At 43.3% G+C, this 20,279-nt stretch overlaps 1 protein-coding gene across 6 annotated transcripts in view; it reads right to left on the bottom strand.

The window, feature by feature from the left end:
* LPAR1 (lysophosphatidic acid receptor 1) overlaps positions 1-20,279 on the bottom strand; it is a 73,403-nt gene that overhangs the window by 1,614 nt on the left and 51,510 nt on the right. The window lies entirely within an intron of this gene.

The raw sequence follows: 20,279 nt of genomic DNA, 5'->3' as shown, positions 1-20,279 counted from the left end.
GCTGTCCTTCAACAGATCTACTTCTTTTCTTAGGGCTCTATTCAACAGAAATTCAGAGGCTCCTCAGGCTTCAATAGTGTAAATGCCAAAGAGCCTTACCCTGATTAAAATACTTCCCCCTCCTTTCTCTGCTGTGCAAAGCTCTGAGGGGAATAAAGCCCAAAGCAAAATTCAGAGTTCAGTGCAGAAATTAAATCAAATGTCTTGCACTTTACTGGGAGTACTGAGTTAAGTGAAGATGCTGACTCCTTGCATGGTTAAAGAGGTTTTAAATATAAGCACTACTGGGGAAGCCCTCACACACTAATCATGTCAGAATGAAGATGGTGTTCCTGAGATTTTCCAGGCTGACATGCTTGACTAAGGTGTAAACCAAGGTCTTATCATCAGTGGGCAGGCTTAGCGCAGGCAGCAGCAATAAGGGCTTCCCAGCAGTACCTGGTGAGCTCTGTTCTCAAACAAGCTCTCCTGTCACTGTGCTATTTAGTTGCTAACATACTGCATCTGCTTTTTCTACAGTGATCATGGAATCATGGAATAGATTGGGTTGGAAGGGACCTTCAAAGCTCATCCAGTCCAACCCCTGCCATGAGCAGGGACATCTTCACCCAGATCAGGTTGCTCAGAGCCCCGTCCAGCCTGGCCTGGGATGTCTCCAGAGATGGGGCATCCACCACCTCTCTGGGCAACCTGTGCCAGTGTTTCACCACCCTCAGTACTGGTCTCTGCAGGTCCAGCAGCTGAGTACAGTCAGTCTCTACAGCATGCAGACTTTTTGCCATGTTTGCCAAGAAGGTGCCAGCTATTTTCAGCTTGCGCAGTGATGGCTGTAAGCTGCACAGACACCTGTCTTTTTGGATACCAAACCCACCTAGATCAAACAGAAGAACATTTTCTGAAGGACTTCGCAAACACGCAGGGCGTGCCAGGCTACAGACACTGTCAACCAAGGAACCACACACATGATTTCTATGTAGCCAGAACGCATCCCTAAACTGAGCTTGCTTGCAACTGATGGTGCCACAGTGCTACTCAATGCCTATCACTTTGCCAACCAACAAAGCTCGCAAAGGGAAAGAAGCTGGGAGGCGAACTGCCAGCTTCCAGTACAAAGCACTGATGTCTCTGGCCAAATCACTTTGTCAGGGGCTCGCAGAAATTTTACAGTGTAGGGATGAAACTTTCCCACGCTGAGGTGGCATCAAACACATGAATCCACTTCACAGCTTTTGTCTGCAGCTCTTTTGGATTCCAGCAGCCCTAGAAAAGACTACTCGAAACCCATGCAAAGGACTATGGTCTTTTGTCCCTTCCTTGCACCTGTCCCAGAAGAGTAGAGAACTGCGTCTCTGTATTTGTCTGTGTTGATACAGAGAGGCTGCCCTCTGCACAGAGCAGCTCTGCTGAGCTGGTTTCTGCAGAAACCAAGCCAGTCTTTCAAGTTGCTGAAACTGCGTGTGTTTTGTTCAACCTCCTAGCTAGTGAGGCAGCAGTGGACTTTGTTCCAGCTTGAGCATGTATTTTCTTCATTACAGGCTGCCTCGGGAGAACAACATCAGAGACGGGAACACTGCAAGTCATGGGATGTACAGTCAAGGACAAAAGATGATGACAGCATCCTCACCAGGCCTGTAGCAGAAAAATCCAATGTGGGAACAATGGAGCTGACAGGAAAGCTCTCATAGCGTTGTTCAAAGTCACAATTGAAAACTTCCAATTTTTCCAACTTTTTAAATTTTTTTTTTTCAAATCTGTTGTTGAGAAACTAAATATGCCAAACAGAACATCCTGTTGCTATTATTTTTGGGTATGTTAAAAACAACAACAGGCAGCAGGTAAGGCAGGTAGGCATTTACCCCTGAGAAAGCCATGAAGTTTTTGACAAAAGTCCACATGCAGCCCACTGCACTGAACACTGAACTTGGGTAGAGATATTGAGCCTCTCTGGGCTCCCCAGTATGTCAGGTAGGTCTAGTAACCTATATGCTCAGGCTTGGTGTGGTTGCACTCAAGAAAATGTAGACTGCAGTTGAGCAAGCATCTAAATGCTCTGTGCAGCTCATGCTACACAAACAGACACACACACACACAAAAAAAAAAGATTAAAACCAAGGATGGCTTTCCTACTCGCTCTGCAAGAGAATGGGGGTCATAACTCTGCAAATTGTCATGCTGTTGCCCATGCCAGGCCTGGAGTGAAGTCAACGCCACGCTGGCAGCCAGGCTCCTGAGAGGAGAAGAAACACACGCTGCCCAGCTCCAGACCCACTTGGGTAAGGTGGGCTTTTGGCTGCCCCGACCCTAAGCTGCAGACCAGCCTGGATTTCAAGCCTGTTTCCTTCACACGGCAGTGATGGCTGCAGAGGAGCACCCAGGACCCCACCTTTGTGCAAACAGGGACAGCTTGAAGCTGCTGAACAGAGGGCTCATTTGTTACTGGGAAGTAACAGCCATTGATGCCAGTCTCATTCAGTCTAGTGGGTTTTATTTTACTTCAGCCCCTGGGATTTTCCTAGCCAAACTTCCCACCACGCTTATGGCTCCTGTGGCTGATTAAGTTAAGTGCTTGCAAATGGTGACACAAACAAAGCCTCTGGTTTTCTCACTTGTTATTTAACTGTCAGTACCCTGGAAAACACTGGAAAGCAACACTCACAGTGAGGGTGTATTTGAGTTAGGTACAATGAAAGGAACATAAAAATGTCAGGCTCCTATTACTTTATATTTCAGAAACATCATATGTGAAACATAGAATTCTTTCCTTGGAAGGAAAAAAAAGCTTGACATTTACTTTTTCTGCTTCTTACTTGGAAAATCTGTCAACGTAAAGTGATTCTAAGCTAAAAGTAGAGCTTAAGTTCTGCCCTTTCTAGAAATGCTGTGCATTGATTACACCAAAAATGAAGATGTAAAAATATCACATCCAAAAAAACAAGATCCAAAAGCTTCCCGCTGCCATGGACTGAAAAGCCTTAATTATACACCAAAATTTTGATATATTTTTCTGCCCAGGAACAGAACTGAGAGCAGCCCAAACTATAGTGTGAGTAACTTCCAAGTGCATTTTACAAACTCAGTCAAACCCACCTTACAATGACACGCAAAGAAGATCTATTGCATTCAGTGAATCAAATTGCTCATTTTTGTGGATATGTCATTGCCGTGCAATGGCCCTATGAGAGCCCAACATGAAGCAATAAAACTGCAGACGGTATGTTCTTGGGTGGCTGAAGACCACTGTTGCCTGGAGAGTTATCACCTTGGGGTGACACCTCCAATCCTGACAGTCCTTAGAGGTGCTGGCACCACACGAAGCTGATCAAGTCATTCAATTGCAGCAGGAGGAACATCCCTGTGGTGCATGGCCAAGGTCTGCAGGTCTAGCAAGAGAGGACTGGGGGAGGAAGAAACGCCCATCAGGCTGAGTGGCAAATGGCTGGCATTGAGACAGGAAAGTTGGAGGGAACTGGAGAAATGGCACTTCTTTCAAAAAGATTTAGGGAGAAAAGAATGTTGTGAGTGTGTGCTTGCAGCCCAGAAGGCCAATTGTATCCTGGGCTGCATCAAAAGGAGCGTGGGCAGCAGGTGGAGGGAGGTGACTCTGCCTCTCTGCTCCACTCTGGTGAGACCCCACCTGGAGTCCTGTGTCCAGCTCTGGACCCCTCAGCACAGAACAGACATGGACCTGTTGGAGAGGGGCCAGAAGAGCCACCAAGATGATGAGAGGCTGGAACAGCTCTGCTGGGAGGACAGGCTGAGAGAGGTGGGCTTGTTAAGCTGGAGAAGAGAAGGTTCCAGGGAGACCTTATAGCACCCTTTCAGTACTTAAAAAGGTCTATAAGAACAATGGGGACAGACTTTTTAGCAGGGCCTGTTATGACAGGAAAAGGGGTAATGGTTTTAAACTAGGAGAGGGGAGAAATTTGTTACAATGGGGGTGGTGAAACACTGGCCCAGGTTGCCTAGAGAGGTGGTGGATGCCCCATCCCTGGAGACATCCCAGGCCAGTCTGAATGGGGCTCTGAGCAACCTGATCTGGGTGAAGATGTCCTTGCTCATGGCAGGGGGGTTGGACTAGATGCCCTTTGAAAGTCCTTTCCAACCCAAACAAACTATTCTATGATTCCATCAAGAGGGGAAGGGTCCCTATAGACTGAGAAGCACCTTTTACAGCAGGAAATCTGAGTTACAACAAAGCAGTCACGGCACTAATCTCGTTTTCTGTTGCTGAGTGCTACCACTCACCCAGGGCTGAAACTCCAGCTCCTTGTGCACATTCTGTCTTGTGGTACTGTGACAGAAGCTCACAGGGGACTTTCCAATGATCACAGTACAACTACATCACATCTGTCCCGAACCCTTGTCTGACGCACCAGTGCAGATTTTATTTTTATGATAGTTGGGTGCTTTGAAACTCCTGGGTAAGTGTGGCATGGCCTCACAGCCAGATTTAACTTCAAGAGAGCAAAAACTGTGGTGAGCAGTATGCATATGAAGCCAACCATGATAAATCAAACAAAAAGAAGTGATGAAAAGAAGAAGAAAAGAAGAAGAAAAAGGAAAGGGAAAAGGAAAAGAAGGAAAAAAGAAAAGAAAGAAAAGAAAAGAAAAGAAAAGAAAAGAAAAGAAAAGAAAAGAAAAGAAAAGAAAAGAAAAGAAAAGAAAAGAAAAGAAAAGAAAAGAAAAGAAAAGAAAAGAAAAGAAAAGAAAAGAAAAGAAAAGGAAACTCGAAAAACCAGCAGCAGAAAAGAAACAAGCTAAATAAGAGTAAACACTGACAAACTAGTCACTCATTACTACATCCTTGGTCCTCTCAGGAATGTTTGTAAAATCAATACAACAAACTGCAGAGATTACAAAAAGATAAATTAGGAAAAAAAAAGGATAAGATAGAGACAGCTTCTTAGAAAACAAAAATATTGATTTAAGGCTGCACTTGAATGACAGATCACCTCTGTCCTACTGCAGTCAAGCGTGCCTGCTGGTTTAGTTTATGACTATGCACCATTTGGGATGACTTTTTTTCCTGATGATGGAGATTGTCCTAAATGCCTGTATTTACAAAATCCTGGTAAGAACCAAAGCAAGAAAGAACCCCCATTCTGAGAAGAAGACATATCCACAGGACCTGACAGAGTGGAAAAAGGATTGATGAGAGGGGAAAAATATTGTCAGTTTGTCTTGCAGAGCTTTCTTTTGTATTTCAAAGACAGACACTGCATAGATCCAGATCCACTCTCAGAGAACAGACTTGCAAGTGACTGTCCCTCTATATGCATGGCAGGAGCATTTGGTCCAGCTTTATCCTAGGGCTGCAGATTAAATAATTTTATTGCTGCTACAGATGGAAAGAGAGCCATGTTTTAGCAGGACATTGACTAGCTGCAGTATATTTTTGTGTTAGGCTTTGCTCTGGGGAGGATGCAGGAATCTCACAAACAACATGCTTGGAGGCACGCTGGCACACAGCTCCTGGGGAATGCTTGGGGACAGACTGGGCAGGGGGTAGCACCCTGAAGCTCAGCAGCCCCCTGGGTCCACAGTGCCCTCATGCCACCCTGGGGCTAGGCAGCAGGTCAAAGATGAAATTCAGCCTCCAACAGCCAGCCTGGACATCAAGAACCCACACATGGCCACCTCCCAGTGACCAGACTAGACGGCTACTCATGAAACTTCTCCGGTTAGCAGGAGAAACATCTCCTAAGCACCACTTTTTTTTTTTTTTTCTTTTGCCTTTTGCCTTGGACAGCATAAGTCTGCTTTTATTCCATGAACGTTTACTTTAACTCACAACACAAAATAAAAGAAGCGCCTCTGCTCCTGCCAAGTCACACACCACTGTCTCTCGGAGGCTCTGGCAGGATGCAGCTCTTGTCAATGTGTACCTATTCTGAAACACTTCTCTTCTCCTGCTTAACCATGTTCTGTCCCTTTTGTATGCCCTCTTCCAGTAGTCATGGGTGTTGACCCTGACTTCATTGTTTTCTGGCATGGCTTCACACTCACTCTGCAAATTCCTCATACAGAGAAGTCCATATGTAGGGGAAAAATATGGAAAGGGTCCCTTTTAGGGAGTGAGAGAAAGGGGAAAAAAGATCTTGCTTGTGTTTGCAGTTTTGTTAAGATTACAGAAAAGGATAAGGCACCACGATTTCAAAGACAGAAAAGACTCACTCCAGCTGAACTGCAGGGACATTTATGTTCTGCCACTGTTGCCCAGCTCCCCGTGTCCACCCGCTGTCCTCTCCAAATCCCCTCTGGTTGCCAGTGGCACTCGTGGTGGGCAGCTACACCATCTCTTCCACTGGGACAATGGTGACAGAGAGAGGAAAGAACACGAAGCATCATTGCCAGTTCCCAACAGGGAGAAGGGTCTTGCTGCACTTTCTGTAGGGTGAAAGCAGTGCTCTGGGAAGATGATTTGTTTTATTTAACAAAACTGTACCCAGAAAGGGCTAGGGAAATGCCTGGCATTTTCCACATCCCAATACAATCCCACCTTCAGCAGGGAAAGTCACTTGCTAGCTGAGAAGCAACCTCATCAGCTGCAACACAACCACACTTCCTTCATTCCCTAGCTATCCATAAGCTGTACCAATAACCCTCCTTATCACACTGCAAATTATCTTGTGCATACCACAAATAGAGATAAGTACTACATGAAATAGTACTTACTTACAGCTCTGTACTGTTTTCTCCAGATACGAATTACTAGAGAATGAAATCTGAAATGAATGCTGAATTATTATATATGCAAAAGATCCATGAGGATCATTTATCACTCTGTAAATGTACAGAGTGCAGGAGTAATTCTTCTAATTGTAGTCTGACATCATTTTCCCTAATTTTGCCAAAACATTACTACAATACAGCTTTTAGTTCTTGGTGGAAGAAAACACAGTTGTTGCTGTTTTTTGTAGTTTCTGCTGGAAATAGTCAGCATTGGGGTAAGGTTTGCTTCCACCCATGGAATTTTATGTGAAAAAATAAAATGTGACTAACACATATGGACCAGATTAAGAAATGTAAAATAATCCTATGTTCAATTGAGCAAATTCTTCAGAACTTCAGATATACAAGGCTTCCCTCTGCATCTACACACTCCAAAAGGCTGAGGGAGGATGACAGTGACAGACAGTCCTTGAAAAATACCCCAGGCAGGGAGAGCAGCATGCAGCATGCCAGTAAAAATAGTCTTGTTGAAAATAGTACTATCAAAACCTCTTCCTTTATTTAAGGTGTCTGTATTTAGTGAAGGTATATGAATCTTGAATGAACTAGAGCTCTGTAGCACATTCCTTCAGCGGGTTTTCACTGAGTGCAAATTGCTGCTTTCTGTGATACATATGTGGGAGACTTTGATGCAATGGACCCTTTGGGTTTCAAGCGAAACATTTCTCTGGTGGGACTGTGTGAAAGAAAGGGGGATATCTCCAGAAGAGTAAATAGGAAATGAGAAACGAAGCAAAACTAAATAAAACCTACATCCATCAACAGCATCTTACATGTACTTCTCATAAGATGATTTGGAGCAAGAGGACACAAGTAAGAGAAAATACACAACTAGGGAAAGGTATGAGCTATCAGCTTGTCTTTCACAGCACTATATGTGCCACATCCTTCTGAACACCCATTCCAGTCTCCCATGAGCTGAACAGCTCTGAACACGCAGATTATAGATAAAATCTTGACCTCAGTTTTTCCCAGTTATCTGAACTTGTGCTATCTTAGCTGAAATCAAGTTAATTTTCTCCATGAAGTTAGAATATTTTCTTCTTAGTAGCTAGCACAGCCTTTCGTTTCAGATTTAGTATGAAAATGATGTGATAAAGTGCTGGGATTCTCAGGCACTGCCTGTGAAGAATTAACTTATTTCTTTCCAGTAGCTAAGTGTTTTGGACTTCATACAAAAAGAATGTAAGAACACACTGATATCTTAGTTGTTACCAAGGAGATCAAGGACTTCTTTCAGCTTTCCAGCTGCAGCTGCAAAGCAGCTGGGTGGGGGCACAGACAGGACAGAACCTAGACTGACATCCAGGTTGATCAATTCCTTACCATTAGAGTCATGCTCTGTATATAACCGGAGTCAGCTTTCCTGGTTCATCAGTTCCATTGGAATTTGGCCTTCTGCTGTTTTGCAGTTAGCCTTCGGCCTGTTTGCCTTGTGTTTTTTTACTCTCTCACTGGGATCAGCTGTTCAGGACTGGGGTGCTCTCCTTTCCAGGACGGGCTATTCAGCATGATTGGAGCTCATGAGTAATTGCTGGAATATAATTTATTTCATTATATATATATATATATAAAACATATTTTTATTATTTTTATTGTCTTATTAAACTTTTTTTATCTCAAAATCCCTGAATTTCTCCCTTCATTTTGGGTCTCTCCTCTACCCCACTCAGGGGATGGGAGGCAATGAGTGAGCTGCTGTCATGGTCTTAGTTGCTTGCTGGGGTTAAATCACAACAGAGCTCCACATGAAAAGCTGACAGGTTTGCCATATTTTTCAGTCTACTGCATCCATGGTTTGCAAAGGGATTTAACAATAAATTGTTTCTGCTAGTTCTGCATCCATTCACTGATTTCCTATATTTGCCACATGTATACGTACACACACACTCCAACCTCTTCCTGAATCTTGTTTTGGGATTTTCAGTTGTTGAATTTGGTCAGACTTGGCACAAAATAATGGCTGGATCAGGTAGGAACATAGAAAACATGTCTTGCTCCAAAACTTATTTCCCCTTCCCAGAAGGAATATACTATGTGTCTACTTCAAACGTCTGTGTTCACCTTTGAGCTCCTGTGCACAGAATTAATACAGTATTTAAGGCATTTCTTTGTCAAGAAATCACCCTGTCTCTGAGGAACTTGGCTACTTCCCTCTTCAAGCATTTATCTGGTTTAAAGTATGCTAATGAATTAATATGAAAGCTTCCTTCCAGTACTGCAGCTGGGCTAGGAGGACCAGCATAACTTGCTCCCAAAGAGTGAAGTTCCAGTGTATGTTACCATTAGGAGCCTTAATATTTAGTATTTTCCTGTTCAGCCCTTTAATCTTCATCAGCTTATTTATTTTCAGAAAAAATAAAATACAGCAAAAAAACTCTTCTTAAATGGACATACAGTCTTGACCACAGTTGATATTTCTGCTGGCATAAAGATTTCTTTTCTACAGACTGGCATCTGTTCTCCTTCTTCTCTTCCAATGCTCACATCACCACATTGCTCCTGACAATTATCATTTATATACTCACTCTTACAAATTCCTCAGTGAAATCTTTAGATTAAAGCCCTCCTTTTAAACTAGAAGCACTTTTGTGTCTATACCTGCTGACTGCAGGGCCAACTGAAGATACACCTGATCCACCGTGGTATTTCACAGGGTGCTGACAACAACTATTAGCCAACAACCCCACTGGCACCACTAGCCACTTGAGCACCATCTCTGAGCATAGAGATGGAGCATAGAGATGCTCAGACAAAAAACACCTGTGGTTGGTGGGGCTGCAACTACAGCCATCATGCTGTCACATTCCTCAGGTTGGCCAACGCCTTTAGCTTTCTCTTTCATTGGGTTGCAGGTCCAGACCGGAGGTAATGAAGAGTAGGTTTTTCTCAGTAGGACTCGCAAATGGCAGCTGTGGGAATCCTCATGAGCTTGCTCTCTGCAGCACTTCGCCTTGCTGCCCCTGAGTGCTTGCTGCCAAGTGCTGGAGGCAGGGTGTGCTGACACAGCCTCCTGCCTTTTCTGTCTGCTGAGTGTCTTCCCACCTGGACACTTAGTGGCCTTTCCAGAGAGGCTGGTTCCTTTCCTGGAACTGTGGAGCTGTGGATGTTTCAGATACCACGTGGGTCTCTAAGCCCTTGAGTATCTTTGTAATATCTGAAGCTTTTGAAGTTTGAAACACCAACAGGCAGAAAAGCCTGCGGAGGATTGATAACAAAACAAAACAAACTGAAAAGAAAATGAAACATCGTCAAGAGCAAGCTGTCAGAACTGACCGTTTTATTTCATGGGTGCTTAATGAACTCTAGCCCAAGTTAATTCTTGCTTAGTGTCATTCTCTGTCTGCTGTGTGCAGTCCTGCAAAATGAGTTTGCTTGTCTCCGGCCAGCTGATCCAGCCACCCTCACATAGTCCTTGGCTGACATCTTTGAAGGACAAATCAAGTGCTAATGCAAATGGCAACCAGGACTCTTTTTCAACTGACACCTGCAAACCAAAGGTGTTAAAATACCTTGTTTCAAACATATACTTGTCATGGTTTTAAAGGACAACTTGCAAAGATGGCATGTGCAATCCACTTTCCAAAAAGAAAAACAAAAGCTTGAGCTCATGGCAATTTCGTGGCATCCATTTGAATCTCTCAAATCAAAAAGTTGTTAAGGAAAAGTGGAATTCACCTCTGATCTAGTGACTCCCTACTGCCACCCACAAAATATGAAAGCAAGCATTTTAGCTATAAAAAGAATTTTAAACAAAAACAGGAAGTCGTTAAATGCCAACAGTCAGGGTTCCAACTGATTTCTAAATTCATAAAGATATGTGAAGCTAATCTCTGAATAAAAGCCTGGCGGTTGCCAAAGCAATCTGAGTATTTATATCTGTGTAAAGACAAACAGTAGTCCCTATGGAGTTTTGCTGTTGCCAAAAATCAGGCACACAAGAGGAAATTTTGGTGTCTTTTTCAACTTTCAGGCATTCCAGACAAGCCTTTATGCTGTTTTATAGACACAAACGTTCCTACAGTTTCAAATCAATGGTGGTAGCCTGGCTGGAAAAGGAGCACAAAATCCCAGCTGACAAGAGACTCCTAAGGCTTGTGGCACTGGTGTCCCTGGGTCATGGTTAAAGAGGACAAAGAAAAGCAGGCAACAGATGTTTGTGGAAAATCAGAAGCAAGAAACCACCTTTCAGTCCATATCTGGCATCCTACTAGCATCCCCAAGTCCAAACTCAACCAGGATCCTCTTTTATGGGCTCTGATTGCTCATGGCCATGACTTTGGGTGCCTAATGAGGGGCAGACCTGTCCCTGAATGGCAAGAGGACCCTGTCCTAGGGATCTGGGTGAGGCTTTCAAGTCCCAGACGTGGGACAACTGGAGGTGACCAGGTCTGGTGGCAATGCGGACATGCGGGGCAATTGGCACCCTGCAGGCTGGGCTCACAAACCGGACTCTGTCCTATCTGCCTCCACAAGGCATATTTAGCATACTATGGACCTGGGTGTTTCACTAGTATCTGCAGTTTTCAATCATAGTAAAACCACTTGCAGCCATGGTGAAAAACCTGTTTTGCCCACTATTTATTTGGAAATCCATATGTCCCCTGTGGTACTCTGGTACTTTCCCAGGGATGGTCACAATGCTACACTCAAACAATACAGTTTGTTTAGCAGATTTCAAACAGCTTTAGTCCAAGAGATTGTTTAATTGTATTTTCTTTTGTTGTTAAGGACATTAAGCATTACTGGTGTTATGCCTGGACAAGCTCCAGTTCCAACACAAGTTTCCAAATGAAGCAGGGGTGGATGCAATTTAATATGTAAAGGACTGCTTTAATTCTTACATAAGATGAAACTAGTAATATTAGAAAAAAATATTAGCCTGTATCTGCTTCCTTAATAGGAATGAAATTTGTTTCTTCCATGCTAGTGCCAGACTGTGAATTGGAGTAAGTGTTACAAAAAGGTAGAGCTACTTAAAATGACTATATTATATAACAGCTTTACCTAAACTGCAAGAAAACTGTGTGTGCTTTTTTCTTTATATAGCCATACTGCAATTTTTCTGATTATAGCTAGCTGGCTAAACTGTGGTAGACACCCCTGGAGGCAACTTCTTGAAGTTCAGTTACAGAGACCAGTCTTAAGAAGCAGAATCCACCATGACAGCTTTGCTCCTCTGGGAAAACAAAGACCAAGGGCTTCAGACTGAAGTGGCAACAGAGGTAGAGTCCTCTTGGTAAAAGGGATGTCACTCCAGAATAAATCTTCCTAGAACATCAGTCAGTCTTTTGGATATGTTAGGACAGCCTCCTTCCCAAGAAGACCTTCCGCTCCTCATCTCAATGTTAACAAATGAAAATACCACCTTAAAGCAGCCTTGGACAGACTGTACACGAACAACAGTGCTATAGTAAGTCACCTCTACACCTCACCACCCAAGTAGTGTGAGGGCCATCGATGTTGCCCAGGCTATCAGACTACCAGTGAGGTGTCTACAGCTAGCAATGACAAAATAGAGAAAGGATAAAGCCCCGTGATACAGCATTGCACTTCACAACAGAAGCACTAAGTGAAGAACCACCCAAATTTTGCTTGTGGTAAGTATATACTGACAACTCATCAGAAGGGTAAATTCTAGGTTTTATCACATCATTCTATATATACTCATTTAAGCCTGTCTAGAAGAGGCTGATAATGGGTTGAAAATAGGGCTTTTGGTCTGTATTCCTACACTGAAGGTGAGACATTGTTTAAAGGGATGCAGCTACATCTTGGTAGCCTCTGATTTCCTTTGGAACATCTAATTTTCTCTATCTGGACGAGATGCCATTATACTGTAACTTATGTCTTAGGTGTCAGTGAGAATGGAAGATCAGTATTTTATCAACTTCTGTGAAGCTATTATCTGGATTCATTAAAAATACTATCATGCAGAAAGAAGAACTGCAACAGTGTACAGTAGATAGATTTTTCCCTGCCAGAAGGGTGTTTCCCATCCTGCAGCATATAATTTTAATGTGGTAATGGTAGTATTTCCCATACTTAAAATAGGAAATACAGTGAACAAGTCTGGAAATGGTTCATTGCTGGTGGTAAGTATCTGGATGTCAGTGGCAGCTTCTCTGTGATTTCATTTGTATTTACCATTACAGAATCTATATTGATTTTAAGTCTTCGGGTAAACACAGAAAACAGCATTAATAAAATGTAGCCTTTATTTCAACTCATAGCTTCAAGAATCACATTACCAAACCATGCATTATAGTGGAGAAAAAAGGTGCATCTTCAGCTAGACCTTTCTCTCACCAACACACAGCTGTGGAAAATCCTGGGAATGCAGCTATTGGGGCAGCAATGCTATGCACAGTTCTGGTTTATATCATTAGGTCAGTAGAAGTAGACAAAAAACAAAGCTTGAGTTTGATGCAGCTTATTGAACAGATCCTGCTGTGTTTCAGTTGCTTTTCGGGAGCAGCACTCTACTTTTGGCAGTGTGCTTTCCTATCCTAAATTTAACCCCTGCTAAGCAAAGTATGGCACCTAAGCGTCCAAGAATAGCGCTTGCCTTTCAGCTACTGTGTTAATACCACACCCTGCGTCACTGTGGCTTAAAGACTTTTATATAAATAGCCTCTGAAACCACAAAAAAGAGTGCAATCATACTTTTCTGTAGGTTGCTCAATCTGCATGTTTCTGAGGATGTGACTCGTTTGACCTCTGGCACACTGTTTGCTCCACTGTCCCTACAAAAGACTGTAGATTTTGGCCATGATAAAATAATAATGAAGGAAATAAAAAAGCACTAAGTCTTCCCTTTCAGTTTATTTACTCCATCCCACCTACTCATGAAAGAGCAATTGTACTGCAGCAGAATATTGAAATACTTTCAACAACAAAACTCATTCCCAGCCACCTTCATCTCTTTCAAGGGTGTTAATGAGAAATGCCAGACAAAGGCCATTTAAATCCAGCCCCCAACTACCAAGCAAGGAAGAGGCATTAACATTGCTGCTTTCTTTGCAGCATGCCTCGACCGCAGCGTGGCTTTGCCCTGGGTCTTCTGCTGCTGGGCATGAAAGAGCCATCTCTGTTCCCACGGAACTCTTGTTCCCTCTGATGAGACTGCCAAAGGTGACATTAATTATTTTCTAATGTCACCTGTCTTCAGACTAAGGGTGAAGCCATCTCATCTCTCACAGTGACATGGAGAAGTCAAGCCACTGCACAGGCACTGTGCACACTGCACAGAGCTCATGGCTCTGCACACACGAGTGCTGCTGATGGACCTGCCAGGGACCATGCTGCTTCTGCAGGGCAAGAGCTTGAGAATTCTTCCCTTTTAGCACTCTGCCAGCCTTGGACCACAGTCCTCAAGGGATAAGGATTTAAATGCCATTCAATGTAAAATCTTTGGCAACTGAAAATGAAACGGTCTAGAAGCTTTCAGAAGATAAAAGACCACTAATAACAGTTCAATCAGACATAGCAGACCAACTACATGCAGGTCAGGCACACCAGTGGCTGCCAGAGGCAGAAGATACCTGTGAAAGCATTTGCTTCACACCTGGAAAGCCTCAGACTGCATGCAGAGAATGACAAAGAAGCAGCATCCAAAAAGCAAGCCTAATTTGTTGTGCATGCTTTGATGGCACTGACATCCGCCTAATCCCCTCCGACTGATCCTACACACTGGGCGTACTGGCCACATCTGCACGGCACACTGCTCTGGTCACTTGGTGGAAATGGGTTCTGGGTGCAGGGTTGGGATGTCTGCTAAAAGAAAGAGGATGGCATATAAGCAGGGAGCCAGTCGTCAAAGAAATTGTAACTCTGCCGACTTCCAGAAGTGGCTGTAAAAACAAACAGTCGCAAATGGTGCAGCTGCATTGAAAGCAGGCCGCTAAAAGAAAAACAAAAGGCTCTTCCACACTCCTTCTGTGGAAAACCACAAGAAGCTTCTGCAAAGTTATCATTCCTCAGAATAATATCTTAGTAAGTCTAAGACATCTACTGTATTACATTCTTCTGCTTAAAATAATACAGGGTTGTGATCATGGACACAGGTTAAAAAATATGAAACCTAAATAGCATAACATCAGCTGTTGTTCCCTGGTGAAAAAGGAACTGAAGGACTAAGACTGCTACCAAACCATAAAGGCAATTTCCAGCTGGGTTACCTTCAGCAGCTGCACGGGTCTGCAGCTCAGCTATGGGGCTGACGAGACAGCGAGCTGACAGACTAGCAGAAGCGGTGAAACAAGACCATGACAATTAAAAAAGGCACCTCCTCAAATTCCTGCTGCCAGCTTCTGGATTGCTTCACATTAGAAAAACCTACAGCATCAAGCAGACAGGCTGAGCCCACCAGTATTGCTCAATGGTACCAGCATGCGTTCTGGAGGTGGAACCTGGGGACACAGGAAATATGTTTTATTGCAACGCCAGCTAATTAAATCACCTACACTGAGTGCTCCTCCTCTGGAACACACCCAGAACTATGCCTGCAGGATCATTCAGATGTTTTAATTCAGCACTGCTCATAGTAGTTTAAGTCAGAATGTTTTGGGACAGACACACTGAATTCACAAGATTTCTACAGTTATGTTTTTTAGCAGATATTTGTGGGCTTGCACCTAAAGCAAATGGGAAGCTGCATGAGATAAACTGAGACCTCTGAGGTAAAAGGACTCCACTGAGGAACTTTTGGGTTAAAAAAAAAACCAAGAAAGTAATTAGTGCGCTTGCAAAATCCTTCTACTCAGCAAAGTCACTGCTTCTAAGAAGTAACTCTGCTGCTCTAAATGAAATACGCAGCATTTTTTTCTTCTTCAGAAAGAACAAAAATCCCTGAACATTCAGTAACAAACTGAAGGAAACAAGTGAGAGCTGACCGAAGTTTTCTTTCAAATGTTTTAACAATGAAAGAAATATTGAGTCAATATTGAGGCAAGCTCCAACACAGCCGCATGTAGGGGAGGTACATAATGAAGGAGCCCTGATTCAAACTCAGATCAGACTTTGCTGGACTTAGTGTAAAGCTTCTGGTGATTCTTGCTGGCTTCTCACCATTTTTGTGCAGAGCTCAGAGCAGTGGCCAGAACAAAGCCAGGCTAGTGAAAACAGGGAGAAGTGTGGCAAGGCAGAGAGGCCATTTCAGTGCTCTAGGAAAAGCCCATGTCTCCAGCTGCTTGTCCTTCACAGGCAGGCTTTGTAGCCTGGGGATTGATAGCAGCTGTGTCTCAAATCAGGAAGACCCAAACCAACCAGCACAACAAGCTTCAGGTTGGCTGGATTTTGTTCTCCAAACTATGACAGGGGAAGAAGGGCACACATTTTCCGTCTCAGGTACTTTCTTTGAGACACAGGCAACAAGGGATAAGTTCACTTGTTCCTCCTCCAATATTAATCAGCATGCAGCGTCCTTTGTCACCTGGTGACACCACAAGCATTGTGACTGTCCCTGTTGCACTGCCATCTGAACCTTGACGTTGTAACTGTGTTCATTGAGACTCCATGTATACATGTCAATATGCATGGCTAGGAACAGGCAAAGACAAGGCAGGTTTTCCAGATGACCTACTGCAAGGGTGATGATTCCATGGTATTTCCAGCACATATTTTTTCTGAAAACACTTTTTATATTTATAATTGACTGCACTCCTGATGTAAATGGCATTTATCAGAGAATTTCAGTAGCTCTCATGCTTTTAAAGATGCACTATACATTACATTCATAAAGAAAGAAAGAAAAAAATAGAAGAAAAAAAAGTGCCTGTAACTTATCTGCAGCCTAGATGTTCACCATCTCCTCTTCCTTATTCTGCATCACAGAGTAACACCTCTATTCATCAGGGTTACTTTGGGCAGGAGTTCAAGTTGATGGTGAGGGCTTGAATCCTGTGTTCACTTTTAAGCCCTTCACCACAAGAAAGACATTGACTAGAGAGAGTTCAGAGAAGAGCAAGAAAGATGATGAGGGGTCCGGAGCACAAGTCTGATGAGGAACAGCTGAGGGAGATGGGGCTGTTCAGCCTGGAGAAAAGGAGGCTGAGGGGAGACCTTATCGCTGTCTGCAACTACCTGAAAGGAGGCTGTGGCATGGAGGGTGTTGGTCTCTTGTCCCAGGTAGCAAGTGTTAGGACAAGAGGAAATGGCCTCAAGTTGCACCAGGGCAGGTTCGGATTGGATATGAGGAAAAACTTCTTCCCGAAAGGGTTGTCAGGCATCGCAACAGGCTGCCCAGGGAAGTGGTGGAGTCACTATCCCTGGAGGTATTTAGAAGACACATAGATGAGGTTCTTAGGGACATGGTTTAGTGCCAGAATTAACCATGGGTGGACTTGATGATCTTGAGGGTCTCTTCCAACCAAAACTGTTCTGTGATTCCATGACTGCTGAGATGTCCCAGGGTTCAGCTGCGGCTGTCAAACACTCCTGCTAGCAGCAGGTCTGAGCTTGAATGTTGCTGCAATGCAAACATTTGAGTGGAAAGCCATTCACAGTAGATAGCGCAGGGCACAGGTAAGAGGAGACTTATCAAAAAGTAAGGAAATTAATTTGTTTGCAAAATGCAGTACAGAGTCAGGAGGATTTGAGATCAGTAGTGAGATGAGCACATACAGCACAGGGAAAGGCAGAGGAATTATCCCAATGCCTGCAAGTGTGTTGCATATCACTGCAACAGACGCATGTGAACATTTACAGATGCAATTTAAAACTTAGTATTTTCCCCAGAAATGTTCTATCAGGACACGTGTAAAACAGATGGAATGAGACAACCCCAAAAGTTGTTTACAGGAGAAGAGGGCCATACGTGACCTGTCACCTCTCCATCCTTCTCCCTAGCTGAGCTTTCTAAATTTTGTGACACTATGGAAAGTTGTTCCACTAAGCCGGCATCACAAGAGCATGAGCTGTCTCCTTCCTGTGCGGAATATCCAGCAGTACAAACTTGCTGACAAAACCCTTCCTTGCCACAATTCTTAGGTAATTTTTCTGGGAATATTCATATTTAAAGCAATCTGCTATACACTAAGCAAGAAGAAGGAAAGGAGTGCATGTTAAGGAATGGAACTGATGTGTCTCTCTGGCTCATTTAGCACTGCTTGGCTTTTCAAAAGCACGTTGTTATCATGGCTAGAAATTATTTAATGCCACTGTGGCATTGTGTTTGTGCTGCCTGCCTTCAAGCACTTTTTTGTTTTGTTTTGGTTTGTTTTTTTGAGGAGTGGTGAAAGCAAAGACACTGGCACGCCTCCATGTCAAAGGAGGTGATGGGACTCTTTGGGGTTCCTTGCTGGGGGATGCCCTGGAAGGACCACAAGAAGGAGCCAGAGCAGACACCACTTTTGGCTTTCTCAGTGAAAAGGGCCGAGCAGTGCACAGTGATCGCCCAGGGAGAGTCATGGCCACACTCTATAATGCTCCCTGTCATCATGGCATTGCCAGTGACCCAAAAACCTCACTCATGGGAGACAGTCCCGAGCCCCAACCCAAATTCTCTGCCCCAGACATCTGTTGGGGTTCAGAGACTACTGCAATGACCAGAATTTGGGGGCTCATCTTCCCGGTGCAGACCCACCAGCTACACCATTTTTTCTTTTGTTTTAAGCATTTATAATAACTCGGGGACATGACACAACCGGAGGCAACTCCTGCCAATGCATTACGTGCCGACCAAACGCACATTTATCCACTCCTGAATGCTCATGAACTCCAAAGCAAGTCCTGGAGCCAGAGCTGACACTGCCACAAAGAGGGCAGCTGTGGTCACAGCAATGAGGGATCCCCTGGAAAAACCTCATGCCAAGGGCACAAATTGCAACATAGGTACACAGCCTTTAATCTCAAATGATGAAAATAATCTAACACAAGTCCTCCCCATCTAAATTAAAGAGTAACTCATGCATGAAGCGAGCTACCAAATGATTAAATATTTCCAGATGTCTCTGTTACTGATATCTCTCATGCTGGTTCAGGAAGTTTCCGAACCTATCACTAGCCTCAAACTCTTCTCTCACAGCTCTCCAAAATGCTGGCAATGTGCCTGTCTCTTCCAAGCTCTTTGCATTTTATTTTCCTGGGGCACAAAAGACAGAGGTGTTTAAACAAAGAAAATATACTTCTATGCTTCCAGGCATGAGGAGGTTTCTTTTTTTCTTTGTAAGCAGTTGGTCCGTGTCACGGAAGTAGAGGAGATGGTTTCAAGATGTGGTGACATACATCTTGTATTATCACATTTCAGCATACACAGAACTCCACAATATCACAGTGTTACAAAATGCTGCCCCCAAAATCACATACGTGCAGCTTTAGAGGCAATTATATCAGGATACTAGTGCCTTTTCTATGCACTGTACTACGAGTACTTTCTTAACAATAAAAAACCTTCACTCTTTAAACCTGTATCAGAAGCCTTCTGCTTGTGTTGACTTTTTGTTTGTTGTGGTTTCTGCTTTCTTACATACATCTGAAGAGATGCTCAATGCAATTGCTGCACCTAACAGACATTTATCTTTCCTGTTTGAAAGCAACAGCAGTAAAAAGAAGCAAAGAAAATTAAAATAAAGATGTCAAGGCTTATATAACAAAACCTCTGGCAAGAATAATGTTTTCTTCAGTCACTTTTGTTATTTTTGGGGGGATCTGCGCTCAACAGCTGAATATGCAATGGAGCCATCCCATAATTGCCACTCTGCAAGATTCCCTCTACTGTATGAGTCAAGGGTAACTCTTGATAGTCATGCTGTGGGTGCAGGAGACCACTCTTTAAACCTTTGGGGGAAAAGCATATTGTTTCAAAGTGAAATGTGCAAGGGAGAAGGTCATGAATGTATTGTGCTCAGAGATTTTAACACATTTAATCACCGTTTTTTAAGGTCAAGTCCAAGTTTTAAAATCTGTTTCATGTCCCTGCCAATATTTCACCAACATTTGCAGTGAAATCCTGGTGTTAATGCAGCCAAATGCAGAATTTGTGCTTCAATCAACTCTTGGTCCAGCTCTCTCCACTCATTTTAAATGGCCAAGGAGATGTCAGAAATGTGAGGCACTGTCATATGCACTGTATCCTGGACAATTGCTACATCTGTGGCTGAACATCCCTGCCAAAGGGAAGTACTCAAACAAGCATAATTTCTTTCTGGATCAAGCCTTGACCGGTGAATATCTCTGTGCAATCTACTTTTTCAATTACTGATGCGCAATCAAGTCCTGAGCTTAGGAGCTGGAAGTATGTGATAACTAAGTAAAATAAAATAAAATAAAATAAAATAAAATATAAAAGATAAAATAAAATATAAAATAAAATATAAAATAAAATAAGGGAAGCTGGGAAGCAAACACCTACAGGCAATGAGCCTACCCAGCTCCGCAGGCAAAGTGCTCGACACTCCTCCTGCTGAGGTAGCTCTGTCCTTCAGCCAGAGAGAGCTCAATGGTGACTACTTGATTGTAGTGTGTGCTAAACCTTCAAAGGAAAACAAAGGCTCCATAACCAAAATTAACATGTGATTTTCATTTATTTATTTATTTTTAATTGTTAG

Source organism: Columba livia, chromosome Z (genome assembly GCF_036013475.1).
Source record: "Columba livia isolate bColLiv1 breed racing homer chromosome Z, bColLiv1.pat.W.v2, whole genome shotgun sequence".
NCBI lineage: Eukaryota > Metazoa > Chordata > Aves > Columbiformes > Columbidae > Columba > Columba livia.
Note: the sequence above shows the minus strand (reverse complement) of the source record. Positions and strands in the feature narration are given on the sequence as shown.